Here is a 24,559-nt window from a genome sequence, read left to right as displayed (position 1 = left end):
CTCTTGGTTCTGCTGACTGTACAAGAAGCACAGCACCAGCATCTTCTGGTGAGGGCTTCAGGGAGCTTCCAGGCAAGGTGGGAGGTGACGGGACAGCAGGTGTGACACATGGCAAGAGTGGGAGCAAGAGAGGGAGGAGGTGCCAGGCTTTTTTAAACAGCCAGCTCTCCTGTGAACTGATGAAGTGAGAACTCGCTGGCGATCACGAGAATAGCACCGAGCCATTCATGAGGCATCTGCCCTTATGACCCAAACACCTCCCACTGGGTCCCACATTCAATACTGGGGATGAAATTTTAACATAAAATTTGGATAGGCCAAACATCCAAACCAGGTCAGTTGATTTTTTTTCTTTTGTCTACATTAGGTGCTGATCTTCTAAAAATGGCCCAAAGAACTATGTGGACTCAGAAATAGGATTGGTAACCATTGACCCAAGAGGAGTTCATTGATGATCTTGAAAGATGACTGGCATATCGCAAGTCGCTGAAGAGTACATGGGTGTATGTGGAGGGGGACAATTGGAGAGGAGTGTGGATGGGAGGAGAGTGTGGTGAAAAAAGAGCATGGCATAGAAGAGGTAAAATATTCCTCTGTTAACAAAGATCAACAGATGAAGAGCAGAGGGAGAGGCCCAAGAGATTCACTGTGCCTATATTATGACATGCTAAGAAGTACAAAGTGCTGAGCTTGTTCTGCAGTTGAGGTTGTGGTAGCCAACACTGTCTTTGAGACCCAAGTAGCCAAGAGTAATTAAATCATATTGTCCAGTGTTTGTTTCATACATACTACTTACCAGGAACTATGCATGGTCATTTGATGGCTATAATTTCCTAGTCCTTAAAACAAAATGGACACTTCTCTTCAGCTGGAGGAAACTGAGGCTCACAGAGCTTAACTAACTTGCTACTCAAGATCACACATTATAAAGCAAATTTCATAAAAGGAGCAATGGGATGTTTAAAATAGAACAAATCATGGAAGAGTGGAAATGATGACATGTGAACATAAATTAGGAATTGATTTGGGCAGTCATGTTTTAAAAGGAGAGAGAAAATACTGAAAAGAGGGAATTGTTTTCAAAATAAGGCTGTTCAAGATGTGGGCAAGGTCTTAATTCTGGTGTGCTCTGGAATGATACAACTTTTTATTTATTTATTTTTTTCATCTGTGTCTTGAAGTTACTTGGTGATTATTTTATATAAAAGGAAGGGCAGCATGATAATTAAGTGGTCAGCATGTGAAGTCAGATGAAAATTTTCATCTCTAACATATTTAATCATGGGAAGGTTATTTAACCTCTATACACCCCAGTTTCCTAATTTTTACAAAAGGAGATATAATAGTGCCTATGTCATGGGGTTGTTTAAGCATGAAATGGACTATGTATGTACCTGAAACAATGCCTGGCCTAGAGTAAGAACACAGTAAGCATCAGCCAGAACTGCCTTGTGCCTTTGGCCTTACTCACCAGCCATTTGTTTAGGGAGAGTTTATCTGTGCTGAGAACTGTGCTAGTTTCCATGGATACAAGAGGATTTCCACCTCTAAGCACATTTGGTTCTTTTCCACCACTGTTCAGCAGAAATACTCTACACTACAGCGTGGTTAAAGCACTTCCCTGACCTATTTGGGCACTGATTTCAGATCTCTCACCATGTTGCTCATTAGTGCGGAGACTAACACTTCCACTCTTTCCAGTCCTCTTTCCAAGGTGACATTAAGTTTTGTTCAGCTGGGTTATCTTGATGTCAGATATTTCCCTTGATCCACCAGGCAACATCATAAAGTCAGTGAGATTATTTCAGTAGTCTCCTCCCACTTACACGCAGCAAACCTTCCAAAGCTGAGTGTTTCCACCATTGCCTCACGGGTCTCTTTTTTGCTAATTTATTAGACTTCTGTGTTGCATTCTATACATTATTAATGATTATATTTTTCTTCCCAAGTATTTTTTTTAAATAAAACTTTATAAAATTTGATTTCCATAAGCTGGAGAGAAATATTAAAGATTAGAATTGTCAGAGGTACACCAAACTAAGGAGAAGACTTGTTTTGGGAACAATAGTTATTCACTGTCTTTTAAAGCACATCATAATGTTGTTCATCCCTGTGTCTCCCAGGGCTAGGATCATGAAAGAGTTCAAGTAGTGCTGCTCATGGAGGCATTTGCACATTGTCTGAAAAGATTCTAAATTAAGCACTGCAGGTTCAACATTAACATTGGTTGAATAGATTAAAATTGTTGGTAGAAGGGACATCATGTCCTTTTGAGTATTAACCACAGTACATTGAAATGAACAGATGAGCAGTCATGATGACCTCTGAGAAAAGATCAAAAGGGAAAATGTCTACATAAATAAATGAGGAGGAAATGAAAATAGCAAGGCACTTACATTTAAAATAACTAAGTGAAGTACCAAAATGATTAAGCAAAAAGCTACTTTAATACCAAGGAAGCTCTTTAGCATGAATGGAATTGTTGAGATGGGGTGAATTGTTAGCTGTCAAGAAAGATGGACACTGGCCTCCTGATCACAGTGCTCTCTACTATATTCAGTGTTGGTTATTGGAAATGGGAAATGTTCAGATCATAAGGTTAAAAAAGAGAGGTTAGATCCCTCAACTTTATAAGTGTATAAAGATCAATAATAAAATAAATCCGATGCCCAACGTAGTTGTTATTATATGACACATACCAACGTTTCTGAAATGAGATTGTTAAAAAAGTAAAAATCATATTTGGTATGTACATGAGAATTTTTTTAAATCTCTCCACTAATTTGATGTGCAAACGGGGAAGTTGGCAATGATTTTGTTAACAGCAACAGATTAATGTTACAATATTGTATAGCTTATAATATGGTTTTAAATACATTAATATTTTTTCAATGTAGAAAAAAACAAGTCTCCAAGAGAATAAGCCACAAATTAGAGAAAGTATTTACAATATGATGAAGAATGGTTAGCCAAAATAGACAACAAATTTTTGTATATTTTAAGAAAACAACTAGCACAATTATAAAGTGAACAAAGTTCTGAACAGATATTTCACCAAAGAAAATATGTAGATGGCAAGTAACTGTATGAAAAGACATTCAGCATCACTAGGGTGCTGCTAACTAAAATCGCAAGCACATGCCTATTAGAATGGTCAAATTCCAAAACACTGTCAACACCGAATGCTGCAGAGGATACAGACCAACACAACATGCATTCGTATCTGTGAAAATGCAAAATGGCACTACCACTTTCATGGACAGTTTGGCAGTTTCTTACCAAACTGATCATACTCTCACCGTATGATCCAGCAATCATGCTCCTTTGGCATTTACCGAAACGAACTGAACAATTGTGGCCACACAAAAAGCTGGACATAGATATTTATAGCAGCTTTATTCATAATAGTCCCAATATGGAAGCAACCAAAATACCTTTCAGTAGGTGAGGCACATCTCAGCAATGGAATATTACTCAACACGAAAACAAAATGAGTTATCACGCCATGAAAAGACACAGAGGAAACTTAAATGCTATCGGTAAGTCAAAGAAGCCAGTCTGAAAATCATACTCTATGATTCCATCTATATGACATTCTGGGAAAGGTAAAACTAGGGAGACAGTAAAAAAGATCAGTGGTTGCCATTCCTGAGATACTTTACTAAGAAGAATATTTTCCAGCTCCATCCATGTAAACATAAAAGAGGTAAAGTCTGTATCTTTAAAAAAATATCCAATGTACTGAGTACTACTATGAAACCAATTTATCACTCACACTTCCATATGAAAGATGAATCACAACTATAGCCCAGGATGAAGGAGGGAATGGGAGGGGAAGGGAGGGGAGTGGGTCGATAGAGGGAGGGTTAATAGGGGGACCACACCTATGGAGCATATTGCAAGTACAAGTTGGATCTATCAGGTGTAGAACACAAATGTCTTAACACTGTAATTGGGTCAATGAGGTGAAGGCTATGTTAATTAGTAGAATATAAGCACTCATATTTGTACAAATAATCAACACATTGAATCCCACAATGTTCATGATCTATGTACAAATGACTTAATAATAATAAAAAAAAAATCAGTGGTTGCCAGGGATTGGGGGAATGGAGGGATGAACAGGTAAAGCATAGAAGATATTTTAGGGCAGTGATACTATTCTATACAATACTACAGGGATGGATAGATGTCATTTGACATTTGTCAAAACCTATAGAATTTACAGCACCAAGAGGGAGCCTTAATGGAAAGGAGGGTCTTTAGGTGATGAAGATGTGTTCATTGATTCATTGCTCTTAGGTTCATTGATTGTAATAAATGCACCACTCTGGTGGAGAACGGTGATAGTGGGACAGGTCGTGTGTGTGTTCATGTGTGAGAGAATAAATGAAAACTGTGTTTCCTGTGAATCCATAATTGCTCTAAAAATAGTTTATTAATTAAGGAAAAAAGAATGATCTGCTACTATAAGACACTGCATGATTCCATCAGATGAAACTCTAGAATAGGCAAAGCCAGTCACTGGTCAGACAAGTGACCCGTGGTGGTTTCTTCTGTGAAGGGACAGCCTGGAAGGTCACAGGTGCAGGACTTGTGTGGATGCAAATCACATTCTACTTCTTCATGTGATTGGATGCTTTTACTTTGTGAAAGTTCACTGAGATACACGCTTACTTGGGACCTTTTGTGTACATACATTACATTTCAGTGTCTTAATATTAAACATGTTAAAGGTATCTACTCAACTTTAAATTTACATATTTGTGGGAATCACTTGTTATCCTAAGGAGAAGCATGTAATTCCTATTCTCTTTTATTTTGATAATTTTGGAAGAGATTAATGATGGAGTAATTAGGATCCAACTAAGAAGAGATAAAACATACTAAGTATTTAAAATGATAGAATTTAATTCAGGGAAATGGCTACACAGACGATGGAAGAATTGGGAAACTAAATTATGGATGGTGAATCAAACTCAAAATTAGCACAAAGGAAGCCAAAGATGCCACCACTCACAATTGTCAACAGATAAAGGGGAGGGATGGTAGCACTGGAGTTCAGGATTCAAGGTCATGGGGGAAGCTGGAGCCAAAGGCGAGAGGGAGAGAAGGCTGAGGCTGGAAAACACAGCCCCTGGGGTCAGTCCCTGTGGAGCAAACAGAGGAGGGACAGGGCAAGGAATGACCCAAAGGTAAAAACAGGCACAGAATGGCACAACTGGAAATTAAAGCGTTCAGAAAATAAGTTCTTCATTTTCCTTTTCTCTTCTAGAGTAACTTTTACACTAGGCAAATTGATTTACTGGTATTTTTGATGGACACTAAGTTTAGCTCCTGGGAACTGCATTCTACATACAACTTGTAAATAAATACAATTATCATTTTAGTTCTACATCCAATCACAATAAACAAGATTTATATACCCTTAAGGTTATGAAAGAATTATTGACCCCTTCATTTTGAAGTTAATGAAAAGCATAAAGAACTTTCAGACTAAATTTAGACTAAATTCAAACCGTGGTCAATGCTCTGTTGGCCGCATTGTTTTATTCAGAATTGTAAACAGGTATTCTGGTGTTCTGAAAATCACCTGTCTTCAAAGAGGATAATGAAATTGCACTAATCATTTGATAATTGTGTGCACATGTGGCAATAACACTCATTAGAAATCAAGCAGGTAAGAGGGGGCGGAGGGGAGGTATGGGCACAGTGTACACTCTCTGCGTGATGGGCACACTTGTGACTGACACGCAGGCTGTACAAAAGCAGTTTATGTAACAAAAATCTTTGTAACTGTAAGATTCTGAAATTAAAAAAATATTTTAAATCCCTCCACAGTTTGATAACTGGACTTGGGAAGACTGGAAAGGCACACAATTTCCTCAATATGTGATCACTCAATTTTTCTCTGTTCTGCTCAAAATGACAATGGTATATTTTAGAATAATATTAAAGCTCCAATTTACAGGCTTTTGTCTTCTGTAACAAGGAAGGGTAATAACATATCATGATGTAAAATGTATTTATTCATCCATTTTATGGCCTGGAAAAATAAAGCTTAATATGAATGTATGTGCTTAATTGTACATAGCAGTTTAAAACGTTAGTGCACTTGACCTTAACCACGTCTTGCTTCTCATTCTAAGCAATATAAAATCTTCCAAAATGCAGCTTCTGGAAAGTTACCCTCATCTCGCACATAGAGTTGTTGGTGACTAAGTGACCGTCACCACCATCACATTCCCCTTTAGTTTATTCCATTAAAACACAGTTTTGTCTCATTCTGGTTTATTACTCTGATATTAAATACATTTTTTGGTATTAAGAAAACTAGTTAAGCTTTAGAACAGGATGAAGTATTATGACATTTGCTTAATACAAACCAGGATGAGATTCAGGACCACCTCGATTTTGTACACCTCATAGTTCAGAGGGTTTGTGATAATCAGAGCAAGAAATAAACACAAGGGACAGAGACCAAGTCTTTCATTAGCATCTCACTAAAAGTGTAAAACTGAAAGGTCTTCATAATATTAAAAATTTTTTTCATACAAAGGAGAGAATCACTTTAAAGGGAAAGAGTTCAATGTCCGTTTTAAATTTATCTTAAGCACACTCACCTAAAATTCAATGCAGAAGCAGCATGAACTTTCCAAAACCATCTATTTTTTTTTCTTTGAAATGGTGGTTGACTGTGGCATTTAAAGACTTCCCAAGTACTTCATCCAGGGACTGGTAAATCCTATTTATCTGTAATGAGAAAATATACTTTTATTTAGCTAAGCAGCTCACACATATTTATTACACAAACAGGAAGCCAGGAGTGGCAGATCTGGAACATATTACACTTTACAAATCCCCTTATACACTATTAATGACCTATAATGTTCCATTCAGAGCTCTGGTTTTCATTTACCTAAGAAATATTTACAATAATGGAGATTTATGCTAGAAGTCATTTCACAGAAGTGGATGTTGAAGCCCAGAAGGATGAAACCACAGTCCCAGATTAAACAGCTGGTTAGTGAGAGAGAGTGGCCTGGAACCTTGGACTCCTGATGCAGCTCTTCATTTTTAGTGGATTAAAATCCCAGAAATGGGAAAACATAGAATCTTCTATTTTTTTTTTCCAAGCAGATAACTTTCTGGAATGTTATATCACTATCATTTCTACTAAAGCCCAGGAAATTACTGCTAAGGTCACAGTCCTCAGACCAACATTTCCTCTAATGGTTTCAGCTCAAGCCGTTGTAAAGTAGACACCCTGTAAGAATGATGCACTAAAAGGTAACCTAATGTTATTTACTAATCCTCATGATTTATTACGTTGTGTAGTAATAACATACACATAGCAGGTAGTTCACAAAAGTGGCTGTTAATGTTTCTTATCAAAGCTGAAGCCATAAATTAGTTTCATAGTAGGGCTGAGTACATTGGATACTTTTTCTTCCATTCTTGAGATACTTGACTAAGAAGAATATGTTCCAAAGCTGAATGATCTTAAAAGCTTTTGCCTTCTGAGAAAACTTACAGATGAGAATTAAAAGAGAGAAGCTCGAGATCGCCCTGGCCAGCACCTGACACCCCTTGTCCCTCTCCTGAGAGCTGCCCAGGCACTGTACTCACTCTCCCTCCTCAGCTAGTCTTCCCCAACATTCTTCTCTTCCTCTTCCCCTTGTCCCTTTACTTCTCACAAACATACACAGGCTGGATGTTACTACCGCAGGTGCCAGATGGTTTGAAGCAGCAAAAATTTGAAACTCCAGAAATCACATGTTAAGATGAAAGAAAAGAATGGACAGGGGGCTCCACAGCAAAGTCAAGAGGAGAAGGCATCTCTCAGCAGTTGAATGGGCAGGAAGGGGCAGGAAAGCTGCCCTCTGTACCCTTGGTGGGTGATACATTTTCTCCACCCCCAGCTCCAACCTGGGGTTCCTCCCTCACCTGTGTTTTTTAACCCAGCTTAGCTAAAATGACCATGATAATTATTTTAGCTTCCATGACTGGCTTCAGGCATCCTGTGATTTTAGGTACACAAAGGAAATTCTATAATACTATCCCTCCCTTACTCTAATCCAAGTTCTCAGATAGGTTCCTTATTATAAGAGATTTATTTACTAGGAGATAAAGAAATTTTCACTATACAATTAACCTTTGTTCAGTTATGTAATGACCCAACAGTTTTTCTCTGTGCTTAGATCCTAGGGACATACGTATATTTTGACATTCTTTGAATTAAATGTATTATTACAAGAGTAATGTTTTTAGATATTTTGTTAAAATACACTCTTTAAAAAATAATTGAAGTTGGATTAGATTAAACCTATGCATCTGGGAATACATTGATATCAAAAATATTATTTCCCTTCATGAATGAGGCCCTCCAAAGCACAGAACCAGGAAATAAATGGAAATCTTACACAATCTTATATACTCTTAGTCTATAACGTTATATCTATTTCTATAATAAAGTTAGCACATAGAGATAAACATATCTGACACTATCTGGCAATACATACAGAATCACTCAAGAAATTCCTTGGTATTGGCTTAGGGACCTCGTAAGATTTTCCTGCTGGGTGATAGTCTTCTACCTGGCAATCCTGACAAGGGGTCTTTGCATGTTTGTTTTTTGTCCAGGTGCATGGGTCACCCCAGACTGAAGTAAAGCGGGAGGGAATCTAGACCCTGCTCATATGGGCCTGCTGTGCTGAAGAATCCCATGTGAGGCCTGGGTTGACACCTTGACTGGGATCTATGATTAGTGAAAGTTGCACCTAGGATGAACGCCTAATCATGAGTCAGCTTTTAGGTTTTGCTGTTCCTTCTCTACCTAGAAGTATCTTCCCTTTCAGTTCGTATCTCACAGTCAGTGATCAAAAGCGACTGCCTACCTCGAAGGCAGATCCATCCCTGTCACTCTTGGCTTCTATCCGGCATGGCCCCTCTGGAGTGTGCAGAGCCAAATACCAGAACTTTTTCTGCTCTTCTACTTGAGGGAGGCAGCCTCCCATGCTGCTACTGTACTAAGGGCATCAGTCCTTATCTCCCCTATTCCCGCATCCTGTAGGACAACTGCAAGGCAAAATACTCCCACGAACATTGAGTGAGAATTGAAGACAGGTCAGTTAACTTAGATTCTAGATTAGCTAATGTGTGACTAGAGATTAAAATTTAGTGTCATGGGATAATATTAAAATACTGTCTCCTCTGCTGAACCCCCTGAAAACTTTCCACGAGGGTCAAATTTGAGATAGGAGTCAAATAGGACCAGTAGAAAAAGACGTATTTGGGGTACCATATTTTAGGCCATAAAGGTTGCAGGAGGCAGATGTTTGCTTCATAAGAGAATTCCCCTCAAATTAAACCACACAAAAATAGAATGAGCCATCTAAAAAGATAACGACCTTCATACCAATGGTATCAATTTAAATAGAGGCCTCAATAATCATTTGTGGTGATGGGATTTGGTAAAGGGGATGCATTTTTTATACAACAGGGAGTAAGTGGTCATTCCTAACTCCGATTCTGTGGGACCTCGCCCAGTATTATACTGGAGTGGAGTTAACATTCACATTGCTATTCATATGTATGAACTTACTGATATTCCTGCCTAAAATAGCACTCACTCTCTGTTGTTGACTCTGATCTGTTTCCCTGCATTGCACCACTACTGTCTATTATTTATTCATTGTGTCTGCACACTAGAATAAAAGCTCCTAAAGGCAGAAACTTTGTTCACTAGTGTACCTCTAAGACTGTTCTAAGTCTTAGTCTTACTATGTCTTACTATGCTAGCACATAGTACGCCTGCAATAATATTTATTGCATGAACAAAAGAATGAATGAATGTGTATTTTGGGTTGGCACCAAATTTAAATATAAGAAGAATTTTGGGGGGGTCTTTTAATCACAAACATTTGCAAATCAGATTTAGGCTTTTAAATGACAAATTTATTTATACATACCTTGGAAAAAAACAAAGTCAGATGAAATACGAGATTACATAACAGAGATGTAGTCAAGGAACAATCTTATTACACTGCCTTTCTTATTTTAAATTTTGACTTCTTTTTTCATAAATATGTGGTATGATCTCCTTTCTCTTATCCCTAGAGACTTGTACCACACTAAAATAATTTCATTACAGCCCGAAGACTTCACAAGCTTTTTATTCACACAGAAAATATGAGAAACCTAAGCAGACATTCTATCTACCCAGGAATGGTACCCTAAATACCAAAAAGAGAAAGGAGAAGGGTGATCTTCAAGACTTCTGTGGTCTTCCCTTTCTTTTACAGTTAAGAGATGGCAGTGCCCTGAGCCTAGCTTATTAGATTTCAGAGGTCAGGCTGGAGATGAATTTCGAATCACCGTAGTCACAAATGGTAGGTTCATTGTTATGAGAACTGGTTAGGCATGATGATGACCATCAACCTGCAAAGGGTGATCCAGGGTAATGCAAAATGGAGAGCAATGCTGCAGCCATGAACATACAAAGCTTGGTCATTTCTGGTGCTTCACATGGCTTAAGCACCAGAAATGGTGCTTGGCTGGCTTAAATTGTAGCAGATGCTAGGGGAATTTGGTTAAAAATGATTGTAGTTACTTGAGAAGGAATAGCTAGATTTGTCCAAATACTTCCAAACCACTTAATAGGTCCTGCCTTTTATGAGTGACTCTATGTTGCTATATTCACAAATGGCACTCTAGGGTTTCCCTCCAGTGAAGAAACCTAACCTCAGGATTCTCGCTACTTCTTTTTTGCAAACATAGCAGCAGGCAGATCCTCCTCTACAACCATGAAGAGGCTGGGAGAGGATGAAAAACTTAGATCTGAAATATCCCTGAGGCATCTTCTGGTTTATGGAAGGGGAAACTGAACTGGGATCAGAAGACCGGGTTTTATTTCTCTGTCTAACACTAACTAGATGGGAAAGTCTTTTACTCTCATCTTGGTTTCAGTTTTCATCAGAAACAGGAGGCTATTGGCTTCAACCATTGGTTCTCCATCAAGGGTGATTTTGCCCTCATCCTGTAGGGACGTTTGGCAATGTCTAGAGACATCTTTGGCTGCTGGGGGAGGGTAGGTACAACTGACATTTGATAGGTAGAGGCCAGGATGCTGTGAAGCATCTTACAATTCACAGGAAATCCCCCATTCCCCTGCTGAATAATGATCCATTCCAGAATGTGAATAGCACTGCAGGTAAGAAACCCAGGTCTAGATGGTACAACACTCTCTGTAGTAAAAAAGGTCTGTAATTTCACCACAGACTCTATCCAGATCTGTGGATTTGCACACAGGCAGGTGTAATTTCTTCCTGAGCCTCCCCCAACTCCATATAGCTCACAGACTTCCTTTCTGTCCCTCCCAGCTGGGCTCTAAGACGCCCTCCAGGTGCCATCCAATCCTTGATGTGGTCACACCACTCTGAGTCCTTCAATGCAGCACTTGTTACCAAGTAAAATCAACATAAATTTTCTTACCCTTTGTAGGAATATGTGCAACTTGTGGGCAGGGACCATCTTGCTTATTTTCTCCTCATCTCTGGCTTATCATCTTTAATGATGATTAATAATCCTCAGTAAATGATTGATGATAGAAAAGCTGGCAAACATGAAGCTTACATTTTCATCCCTGGCTCCTACACCGAGCTGAAGTATAAGCTTATCCAGATAATTTCACTCGTTATTAGTTATCGGCCTAAGAACATGAAAGTGTATTGCGAAGCTATAGTAAGATGGATTTAGAATCATGGCCCTTGGACTAAACTCAGAATCACCCCAGACACAAGGATATTAATTAAGCCGGACTCAAGCAGAGCACTGCTGGGAAATGGGCCTTTCTAGACACTTAAAAGCTAGAGAGAGAATTCATGCTCATGGACACTGGGGCATTCTCTCTATTTCAAGGACTTGTTCTTGCTGACATAGCTTAGTCTGAGAATCAGGGAGGTCATGGATATCTGTACATCTTTCCTATTAAAGGCACAGATTATTACTTCAACTCCTGGGATACTGCAGCTGCAGCTGTGACAGTTGACGTTGTTCGGATCTCAGAGGAGGTTGTGCATCTGTAACTCCTCTTCAGCAAATCATAGCCCGCTGTTTGCAGAAATATGTGTACACTTCACAATTCTAGGAATGTCAGAATCAGACAGACACTGCTATCAAAACAGGCCACTGCTTATGTCTTACTTTTCTGTTGCCTACTTTAATACTTACCCCCTGTAACAACTAACAAGACAGTAAGAATGTATTTGAGCAAGTACAAAATAGCAGAAAACTCAGCTTTCTTCTTGATAGTTCATCAATAGTCATAAAACTTATATTTTATCATTTAGATTAAAGATAAAGCAGAGAAAACAACATTTGAACAAAAAGCTGTCAGAAGGAATAGAGACAGACATTCAGCAGTGAGTGCAGAAGTTTTTACACCACAAAGTCAAAGACCTGCTGTCATTTGGGAAGGCTGAGAAATAATGTGGCGACTTGCCTGTGAACATTAGCTCAGTTGGGTATTCGGTCAACTGTTTTCAAGATGCTGAGAAGGAAGATGATGTCTGTTTTAAAAGGAATCCTCAGCTCTTGCTTCTTGTACAGTATTTTCTTTCTCCAACGAGCTGTCTTTGTGTTTCTTTCGGCTGCATTTTATGGTAAGGTTAAGGTAGTCGCTTGCCCAGATGATCTTGATATTTTACAAGGACATTTCCCTGAGTATAATGGGTATGATGACTCATCCTATACCTGGGTGACCTCGGTAGAGGTGTTCAATCACTAAAACACTTGGGTGCCCATAAGTTTTGTTTTTTAAAATAAGAAATGTGAGGATAATTAGCTTATGTGCTCATATTTATGAAAAAGTAAGTTTTATTAAAAACTAAATCCAGAGATGACAGGAAACCAGTATTCTCTTAAAAATCAAATAAGTTTCCTTTTAGAAAACATGAGAAATTATGAAAAATATTAATAGCATCTACATTCCACTCTGGAAGAAATCCTGTGACAATTTTGGACATTCGCTTTTATTGACACATACACATGCACAGATCAATATATGTGTGTGTCATATGAAACTAAATTATATATATGTACACACATGTGTGTATATGGCATAGTACATAATTTTTAATGAAGTTGAGGGATTGTAAACTACATACAATTTTGTTTCAAGTTTTTAAAACTTTTCATGTCTATTATTAACAATCCATACATATTCAGCATAAAAACTTGCTTTTCATAGCTATGAGATTCTTTTTCCTCCAAAGATATGAGACATATGTAGTCTCTGAATGCTTCTTTATTTTATTCATGTATTTAGTGTACACTTGGCACAGGATACATTTTGGCTACAGTTCAGAATAAAACACTAGGTCATCTTTTTACTTTAATAATTATGCTTTTTTATTATAGAAATATATATTGTACAAAAGCCAAGTATCTAAAAATATCAAAAAATACAGGTCACTTTCCCAGGATAGGCTTTAAAGGAGAGTGACTATCTCATTTTATATCATCAAAAGCATACGGTTGCAAAACCTTTACTCACAATCACTAAACTTAAGTATCTTAAGCTTTTTTTAGAGGAAACCTGTTTTTATTAATTTAAGTAGGACAGTATGTGACTAAAACCGTGCACAGGCAAAAGGCATCCCATAGTGATGGCCTTATTAAACCTTTAAACTGAAATTAATCCCAAATAATTAATTAAACTGAAATTAATTCCAAATAAGGCAGAAAGATCAACATATTTTTGCTGATTAGGTCAAAAAAATGTTTTCCAAAACTTAGCCTTTTCTCGCTTGCATCTCAGTATACCTGCCAAATTGGTCAAAAAGAAAACTAAAATAAATTTTGAGGGTTAAGTAAAAATGTGTCAAAGATGAGTCCAAGTAATTTTAAACAGACAATTTTTTTAAATTTCAAAATATTAAGGGGGTACAAATGTTTTTGTTATATGGAAACCTTTTATAATGCTAAGTTGGGGCTTTTAGTATGCCCATCACTCAGATGGTGCTCACTACACCCAACAGGTAGGTTTTTCTCCTCCCCCGTCTTGATTTTCTATGAATTTTATATCTCTTTGAGCCCATGAATACCCACTGATTAGTAGAGAGTATATGTGGTATTTGTTTTTCCATTCCTGAGATACTTCACTTTGGATAATGGTCTCCAGTTCCATCCAAGTTCCTGCAAAAGGCATTATTTCATTCCTGTTTATACCCAAGTAGTACTCCAAGTTACAGATGTACTATATATATATATATTTTGTTTGTTTGTTTGTTTGTTTGTTTTGCAGTTTTTAGCCAGGGCTGGGCTTGAACCTACCACCTCTGGTATATGGGGCTGCCACCCTACTCCTTGAGCCACAGGCTCTGCCCTATACAACATTTTCTTATGTTACTCATAAATTGGTGGGCATTTAAGTTGATTCTACATCTTTGTGATTGTGAATTGTGCTTCAATAAACAGTTGAATGCGAGTGTTTTGTTTTGTTTTGTTTTGTTTTAAATAAAATGACTTCTTTTCCTTTGGGTAGATACACAGTAGTGGGATTGACGGCTCGAATGATAAGTCTACATTTATTTCTTTGAGGGATTTTTTTTATCATTTATTATTTTTATTTGGACAACATATATACATATGTACAAAATACTTAATGTCTGAATCCTCTTTTATAATTTCATTTGATTTACAAAAACAGGACAGCAAAATAACTTAGGTCACTAATACTGTGCAAAAATAAAACTGATTAAACAGTTGTAAAGATCAGTATCTTACAGTGTTACAGATCATTCATCTGTTGTGAAAGAACATCTCAGTCTATCCAGAGTGATGAGTACTGTGCTAAATCTATCTGCAAACTGACAAACTAATCAGTTTCTGTAATTATAACTACCAAATAGAATTCTCTTATCCAAAGAGACTGCACTAATTTGCAGTCCTACCAATAGTTATAATCATTCCTTTCTTTAAAAGACATTTTTAATTATCTACATCTGAGCATATCATAGACTCTATTGAAATCTCTCTGGTAATACGTGACCACGGCTATTGTGGTCAGACTTTGTGTTCATTCATTTGTTAGAGAATCCACTGCACACTTCTGAGAGATTAACGCACAGTGTGATCAGGTACAACACTGTCTGTTTGATTTTATCATGAGGTAAAGATCAAAACAATTAGAAAAGAAAGAAGAAAAGATGGGAAGGAAGGGGAGGAGGAATGGCAAAAGGCAGGGGAGGAAAAAGAAACTTATAAACTGGATATAGAAAAAAGGAAAAATTTAAAAAGTATTTTAATGGAACCTTTATCAGTTGCCTTATTAGCATTAAAAAGGGAGTGGATGAAGAGGGAAGGAAGTATTTGCATACAGATTACTATACTTCCAACAAATACTATGAAACATGTTTGTGCTAAACACATTTTAAAACATTTTTCTTCTTTAATATGCACAACCCCCCAGCCATAGAGGGTGCTCTCATAAAAATAACACGTATGCAAATGTAGCAGTTATTTGGACACAATTTCAGTGACAAACTCTTTGGCATGGAAACCAGATTCTTAATTTTTTTGCTGTTGTTGCTTGCAATATATATCTTGTTTCCCCAGAAAAAATATTTATGTGCAAATGGTGGTTGTTTGTAAAACAAAGAAATACTGTTTCTGGAAATCGTAAAGACACAGAGGAATTCTGTTTAATTCTGGGCCTAAATTCTCGGGTCTTGCCCGTCAGTGGTGTGTTTTTACTTTGATTAGTGGCCTTGTGTCTGCCAAATGCCTTTGTAGCCACTTCAGGGTTACTGATGTCTTGACTTATGATTTTTTTCTGACTCAAAAAGGATGTGTGTGTGGTACTCTTTTTTTTTTTGAGACAGAGTCTCACTTTGTCACTCTTGGTAGAGTGCTACGGCATCATAGCTCACAGCAACCTCAAACTCTTGGGCTTAAGCAATCCTCTTGCCTCAGCCTCCTGAGTAGCTGGGATTACAGGCTCCTGCCACAGCACCTGGCTATTTTTAGAGATGGGAATCTCACTCTTGCTCAGGCTGGTCTTGAACTCCTGAATTCAAGTGATCTGCTCACCTCGGCCTCCCAGAGTGCTAGGATTATAGGCGTGAGCCACCACACTCCACCAAGATGATTATCTTTTTAAATAAATGAAGATAAAAAATATACCATCTAATTGGGTATCACAACATTGCCATTCTACTTTGGGGTTAAAAATGTGGTACTATACTCTCTGTCAAAGATTTTCAAACTTTTTGCTCTGAGAGCTATTTATCTTATTGAAAATTAAAATTGAGGCTCGGTGCCCTTAGCTTACTGAGTAGGGCACCGGCCACATACACCGAGGCTGGCGGGTTCGAGCCCAGCCAGGGCCTGCTAAACAACAATGACAACTGCAGCAACAATAGCAACAACAACAAAAATATAGCCGGGCATTGTGGCAGGCTCCTGTAGTCCCAGCTACTTGGGATTGGGAAACTGAGGCAAGAGAATCGCTTAAGCCCAAGAGTTTGAAGTTGCTGTGAGCTCTGATGCCATAGCACTCTACTGAGGGTGACATAGTGAGACTCTGCCTCAAAAAAAAATTAAAATTAAAACTTAGAAATATTAAATATATTTATTTATAAATTCATTTAGGTAACAATGACAAATAATAGATATTTTTAATAAAATGTAAATATTTTACAAAACAAAAATGTTGGTAGTAAGTATGGCACAGCTTTACATTTTGGAAAATCTCTTTACTGTCTGGCTTAATAAAAGACAACCAGATTTTCATATCTGCTTCCTGTGTCAAATCTATCGCAATACATTGTTTTGGTTGAAGGACATGAAGAAACTCCAGGTTCACATAGATATGCAGCTTGAAATAGAAGAGTTTTTTCATAGCCTTTCAGATTATCTTAAATATTTTTCTTCCATATGACACTGAAACTCAGCATGGAACTGGAACGTGGAATCTGAAATATATTGATGAACTTTGCATTCTGTATTACGTTAAAATTCACAATCTAACTCATACTTGGTAAATATTTTTTTACCCTAGGTAGGATATTCTAACATCATGAACTGGTTATTTTGAAAATATTGGTTTACTGGGTAATGCAGATCTTTCAAATGTTGACCATTTCATTTTCAGTAACAAAAAATTACTGTTATTAATATCACCATCAGTCTCATCAGAGAAGTATCTTAGGTGTTGAGAAGCTGTCACCCTCATAGTGGCAGATGCAATCTTTCCAAAGTTCTAATTTCTGCTTGAAAGTTTAAATATTATCATTGTTAAAAATTTCTGTCAGTTGTTTTTTTCTGAAGGGTCAGGATCACTTTATTCACATTCAAAAAAATATTTGCTAAGTACGCTGATCTGAAAAATCATCATAGTTTGCAGTTGTTCTTTCAAGAAAACACGTTCTATGAAAGAAATGGCTAGTTCCAGTTGTACCCCCCAACATTGTCCTTGGAGACAACTACTGTTCCTTAATATATTTTAAAAGCGCTTTATGCGTACTTCCAATTTCCTCATAATATTTCAAACGTGTGATTTGAAATTCCAAAATCTCACAAAATTCCTTTGTTTCTTGACTTTTTTTATTGGTCGTGCCCGAGAGTGAAGACTATAGTAACCGTCAGTCGATTTGAGGCTGTTGCCCCCTCATTAGTTATAAGGTACCATCAGTGCAAATGCCCATGTGGTGAAAAAGGCAAATAGTATGTTAAAATTATTATTAAAATAGTTTTGCCTTAAGTACCCTTGTATGGTGTCTTGGGACTCAATTTTGAGAACCATGGCCCCTAGGAGGAAGGGAATATATTAAAGTGGTTAAGTTAAGGCCCTGAGTTTGAACAAAGTGACAGGTACATCTTACCTCATTACTGATTTAATCTCTATGTGATGTTTAGGTAAGTTACTTAACCACTCCAAGTGCCATTCTCCATAACTCTAAAGTAGGAATGATAACAGAGCTGTTCCTGACGACTAAAAATCACTTACCACTGTGCCTTATACACAATAATGCAACATATGTGAACTATGATTTATGATATTTATATTATTGCTTCTTTCTGAGATTAAGAAGCATTAATGTCAGTACAATAATATTAGTACAGGTGTTTGTTGGAATTTATCCTTCCAAAATCCAAATCTTAGTTCTACATGTCCTCAGTGAGTACCAGCTATATACACATCTCTTTTCTCCCCCAAGATTGATATTTTCTCCTTTGTACGTTGATTTTGCAACTCCTTGTGGAGTCAGTCCCAGGAGACATTTCTTGGTAGTTAGATAATGGGGATAAATAAGAGTTGATACTTGACTGGGTTCCAGGATCTCGCAATCCCTAATTTGAAGCCTGACGCACCACATTTAGGAAGCAGATATTACCAAAGGGGTATGCCACCAACAGGAAGCTAGATCACAGGGAGTTCCAGGGACCCTTTGTGTGTCTGAGGCCTAGGACGAACACCTAAGAAATGATTTTCTTAGAAATGTACTCTTTCCCTAATCTCAGTCCTCCAAGTTTTACCACTTTATGGGGAAAACCAAATTCAAGGAGATGTACACAATGAAGGGTGATGTGTGGGAGTCCCTCTCACAAGTCGGGACTTGGCACTGAGTGAGGACTAGAGAATTCTAAGCTCATGGGGGCATCCAACTGACACAAATGGTGGGAACACGTGCATGTAAGCCAAGGAGACCCAGGACCCAGGCACGCTGTGCCTGTGCATTTTTTCTTTATGAATATTCCTTACTGCTTCAAAGAAAGATGTTCTGTCTCATTTTCCTTGAAATTATAAGAAGTTTGGTTTTTTCTTTTTTTTTTTTTAACCACTGTTCATATAGAGCTGAGTACAAAAAGAAAAAATCTAGTTCTTAACATGGTAATAAAAACAATCATGCCAGCTAGATGGTCTGCTGATATGTAGTCTCATGATATGTAGTTGGTCTCAGTGTTGGAAAAATAAAGACTGGTAGCAATGGAGTTGAAATGAAGAGAATGTGCCCTGTTTAAAAAGAGAAGCTCCCCCTGCCTGTGCCACAGAGGGGTACGGACATAGTATGGCCACATCTTATTTTCAAGTTCAGGGTAGAAATCCGGATATTTACGTGAAATCTTCAAATTTATAAATAATGTGTCAAATGTTGGCAGGGATTGCAAGATGGCACATTTTAGATTTCTCCAAATATACAATTTAATTTTCTATGTAGACCTCATTATTCTCTGCACTTGACTTATCACGTCTTCTCACTTGAGGCAGAGAGGATGGGAACAGCTGGAAGAGAGGAACCTTTATCGCCCTCTAGTGGTTACAAATGTCAAAGCAACTAGCTGAATGCTCATTCATCTTGTTTATTGAAAACTTTGAACTACATTGAAACGAATCACTCATCTCACTAAAATCAGCGAAACAGACTCTGGCTATTATGTACGAGACATGGGCCGAAGTTTTATTGTCACTTCATATTAGACTCTAGGGTAAAAGGCATTAGAAAAAGGGAGTGGGGAAATTAGCTCAAGTAGGGACTTAGAAGACACAAGAATTCTAGACCCATCCACCAGGAAAAGAAAAGAACCTGAAAACTTGTACACTCACAGAAAGCAGGACAACAGCCCATGCTGTTGGCGGGAATACTGAGTTTTATGTATAAAGATGAGTATAGTGTGATGACCCCCTTAATCACTAGTCCAAGCAATATCTACTAGGCACTGCTAATTTGATCCCTGCTTTAAGTATTAAATAGTATCATAGCACTTATTAATTAATGGACAACATCTCACATTCTTTGTTTAGAAACTTCACTGGAGGAAAGTGTTTCTAGAGTGGATAATGGGATACACTTTTCAGTTTTGAAACGGTGAACAGAATTCAAATAGGTCAGTGATACAGAGCTAAGAAGTGTTGTTGAGAAAGTTAAAAAAGTAGTCTCCTAGCAGCTTCCATTTGGATGCCCACGCTGTCTTAAAACACTGTCTCCAAGTATTATTCTATGCTTGTAGCTCAAATGTCAACTTTCAAGGATGGTTTTCTTTGTAGATTTATTTCTTTGCTGTTTTGCCCTCCTCGACACACATACAAAATGAAATACAATTGCTTTTAGAAGCTCAATACTTCATTATACTTTTGTTTTGAAAACAGTTTTTGAGTTGAAAGCATGTCAGCAAAAGCGACCAAAAGAATGTGGATGTTACAGGGTCAGCTTTTCAGAAGCAGTAAGTGGTCATGATTGGCCTTCTGTCAAACAATCACCAGGGGCAGCAGGGCCATTCATGGGCAATGAGTCAGCAGCTCAGACAACACTAAATACGGTAATGGGTTAATGCACAAGAAAACAGGCTCCCAGGCTTCTTCAGAAAGCACTGGTGAGAGGAAAGATTATATTTTACTTTTTAGGTTTATTTAACAACCTATTTACAAGGAAATATGGATGTTAATGTGAGAGAGAGAGAGAGAAACTAGATTAAAATATTTGTACATGTGGTTTCTTCTGTAAAGGTAAATATATCCTGAGAAGTTAGGTATTTCAAATTGGATACTATTGTACAAAGAGGGAGACGTGCTTTATACCCAGGTAAGGGTTCCACATCGCTTCTGAGCAGTGAAAATGTGGCTAGTCCAAACTGAGATATGCTGGATAAAATATACACTGAGTTTTGGGTGATGCCTGTGGCTCAAAGGGGTAGGCCTCTGGCCCCATATGCTGAAGGTGGTGGGTTCAAACCCAACCCCAGCCAAAAACTACAAAAAAAAAAATAATAATAATAACACTATTGGGTTTTGAAGATAACAGCATAAAACATTTATAAATATCTCATTAATAACTTTTTATATTGGTTACATGTTGAAACGATAATATTTTAGATATAGTGGACTAAGTAAAATGTATTATTTAAATTAATTTCACCTGTTTTTTTTTCAGTTGTTTTTAAATGTGACTACTAGAAGGTTTAATATTATGTATGTGGCTTGCATTCAAATTTTGTTGGACAGTGCTGCTTTAGAGGAAGGTGTTTGATATCACCTCTTTCCAGATCTCTCTCTCCCTCTCTGTCATACACACATATCTCTCTCACACACATACACACACACACACGTGCAGGAAATGGCAGGTTATGGTAGTAAGCATTTATGCCTGGACTTAAAGGGTAGTTTTTAATGTAATAAAGGGCTCATGAGAAAATGTAGTTATTAATGGGAGAATGAGAACTGATATATAGAGAGAATATAGTATAACATCCTTTTCTAATTAGAACACTGAAGAGTATAGGCATAGGTGGCACATTTCTAAAACTGATTGAAGCTATTTATGACAATCTCACAGCTAATATTTTACTGAATGAAGTAAAACTGAAAGCTTTTCCTCTTAAAACTGGAACCAGACAAGGTTGTCCTCTGTCACCTTTACTATTCAACATAGTGCTGGAAGTTCTAGCCAATACAATTAGGCAAGACAAGGACATAAAAGGAATCCAAATGGGAGCAGAGGAGGTCATACTCTCCCTCTTTGCTGATGACATGATCTTATACTTAGAGAATACCAAAGACTCAACCACAAAACTCCTAGAAGTCATCAAAAAATACAGTAATGTTTCAGGATATTGACAAGTGTCCACAAGTCAGTAGCCTTTGTATACGCCAATAACAGTGAAGATGAGAAGCTAATTAAGGACACAACTCCCTTCACCATATTTCCAAAGAAAATGAAATACCTAGGAATATACCTAACGAAGGAGGTGAAGCACCTCTATAAAGAAAATTATGAAATCCTCAGAAAGGAAATAGCAGAGGATTTTAATAAATGGAAGAACATACCATGCTCATGGATGGGAAGAATCAACATTGTTAAAATGTCTATACTTCCCAAAGCAATCTACCTATTCAATGCCATTCCTATCAGAATACCAACATCGTACTTTCAAGATTTGGAAAAAATGACTCTGCATTTTGTATGGAACTGGAAAAAACCCCGTATAGCTAAGGCAGTTCTTAGTAATAAAAATAAAGCTGGGGGCATCAGCATAGCAGATTTTAGTCTGTACTATAAAACCATAGTGCTCAAGACAGCATGGTACTGGCACAAAAACAGAGACATAGACATTTGGAATCAAATAGAAAACCAAGAAATGTAACTAATATCTTATAACCACCTAATCTTTGATAAACCAAACAAGAACATACCGTGGGGGAAAGACTCCCTATTCAATAAATGGTGTTGGGAGAACTGGATGTCTACATGTAAAAGACTGAAACTGGACCCACACATTTCCCCACTCACAAAAGTTGATTCAAGATGGATAAAGGACTTAAATTTAAGGCATGAAACAATAAAAATCCTCAAAGAAAGCATAGGAAAAACACTGGAAGATATTGGCCTGGGGAAAGACTTCATGAAGAAGACTGCCATGGCAATTGCAACAACAACAAAAATAAACAAATGGGACTTCATTAAACTGAAAAGCTTCTGTACAGCCAAGGAGACAACAACCAAAGCAAAGAGACAACCTACACAATGGGAAAGGATATTGGCATATTTTTAATCAGACAAAAACTTGATAACTAGGATCTATAGAGAACTCAAATTAATCCACATGAAAAAAGCCAACAATCCCATATATCAATGGGAAAAAGACATGAATAGAACCTTCTCTAAAGACGACAGACGAATGGCTAACAAACATATGAAAAAATGTTCATCAGCCCTATATATTAGAGAAATACAAATCAAAACCACCCTGAGATACCATCTAACCCCAGTGAGAATGGCCCACATCACAAAATCTCAAAACTGCAGATGCAGGCGTGGATGTGGAGAGAAGGGAACACTTTTACACTGCTGGTGGGACTGCAAACTAGTACAACCTTTCTGGAAGGAAGTATGGAGAAACCTCAAAGCACTCAAGCTAGACCTCCCATTTGATGCTGCAATCCCGTTACTGGGCATCTACCCAGAAGGAAAAAAATCCTTTTATTATAAAGGACACTTGTACTAGACTGTTTATTGCAGCTCAATTTACAATTGCCAAAATGTGGAAACAGCCTAAATGCCCAGGAATGGATTAACAAGCTGTGGTATATGTATACCATGGAATACTATTCAGCTATTAAAAAAAAAATGGAGACTTTACATCCTTCGTATTAACCTGGATGGAAGTGGAAGACATTATTCTTAGTAAAGCATCACAAGAATGAAGATGAATGAATCCTATGTACTTAATTTCGATACGAGGACAATTAATGACAATTAAGGTCATGGGGGGGAAGAAAAGCAGAGAGAGGGAAGGAGGGAGAGGGGTGGGGCCTTGGTGTGTGCCACACCTTCTGTGGGCAAGACATGATTGCAAGAGGGACTTTACTTAACAAATGCAATCAGTGAACCTGACTTATTGTACCCTCAATGAATCCCCAACAATTAAAAAAAAAAAGAAAGAAAAGAAAACTGCTATTTGGCCACCCTCAGTAAAATAAGTGAAATTAAGAAAAAAACTAATCAAAAAATGTTAAACAATTATATGAAAGGAACAGGCAAACATTCCTGGGACCCACTGATCAACCTTAATATAAATAAAGGCGGAAAATCCAATATCTATCCAAATATGCTTTCTGAATCCAGACATCTAGGAGCTTAAACTACAGAATGACTTCAAAAGATTTTTTTAAAAAATACTTCATTAAGAATGTTATGTTGATCGCCTACAGAAACAATGTTTTGTATAGATTGGGTTAAATAAATTATAATCAATTGCAAACAAACAAACAAAAAAACAGGTTTTGAAATTCCATTGAAGGTGCTGATTTGGAGATCCTAGTTCTCTAAGCCAAAGAACGGTGCATCAGAGGCCACACCATTAACAATTTTATTCTACCCTGAACTGCCAACAAGCCTCAGCGCTGGGACAGGGGTGAAAGAGCATTGTCATAGTGTATTCTAGTGACAAAAAGATGGCAGTGTGCAAGGCTCCTAACCTGGAAGAAAGTGTGAAATTCTTCAAATGTCTTTTTCATTCACTGCCATACAATGACTCCCCTCCTTCCTAAATAAATAACCTAGTTTTGTCCTTTAAATTCAGAAATTGAGACCAATTTTTGAGGGGGGACTTGTATTGGAGAATGGCTTATCATTGTTCCCTAAAATCACTGTTTAGTATTCTTCCTTCTGTAAATGGAGAGTGATGTGTGTGAAATTCAGTATATAAAGTTAAAGTAAAAAATAATCTAAAGAAAAATTAATGGGTTAATATTCTGACGATTTTTCCTATATTTTGCTTTCTCATCAAAAAAGGACATCACCATATGAACATTTACTTAAGGGATGAAATTGACAAAACACATTTGCCACTCTTTATGGTAATTACTTTTTAACTCTTTCAGTTTGGACAACGAAAGGAAATGGACCAATTTATATCACATTTTGCTTTTTGATCATTTTGTTTCAAATCTAAATTCTTGACAAATATTTCTGAACAGCAACAAAAGAGTGCTTCTCTATTTGGAAAATATACAAAAGCAAAGTTTAAGCAAGCCAGGACAAGCTCATAGTGCCTGCTG

The 24,559-nt window shown here is 37.4% G+C and overlaps 1 protein-coding gene across 22 annotated transcripts in view; it reads right to left on the bottom strand.

Moving 5' to 3' along the window:
- DTNA (dystrobrevin alpha) overlaps positions 1 to 24,559 on the bottom strand; it is a 383,284-nt gene that overhangs the window by 193,736 nt on the left and 164,989 nt on the right. For all 22 annotated transcript variants that reach the window (XM_053571194.1, XM_053571212.1, XM_053571216.1 and 19 more), the window contains one exon: positions 6,624 to 6,753. The gene's annotated coding sequence lies outside the window, so the exon portion shown is untranslated. The remainder of the gene's footprint in view (positions 1 to 6,623; positions 6,754 to 24,559) is intronic.

The sequence above is a fragment of the Nycticebus coucang genome, chromosome 19, assembly GCF_027406575.1.
Source record: "Nycticebus coucang isolate mNycCou1 chromosome 19, mNycCou1.pri, whole genome shotgun sequence".
NCBI lineage: Eukaryota > Metazoa > Chordata > Mammalia > Primates > Lorisidae > Nycticebus > Nycticebus coucang.
This window is presented reverse-complemented; position numbering and strand designations above follow the sequence as displayed.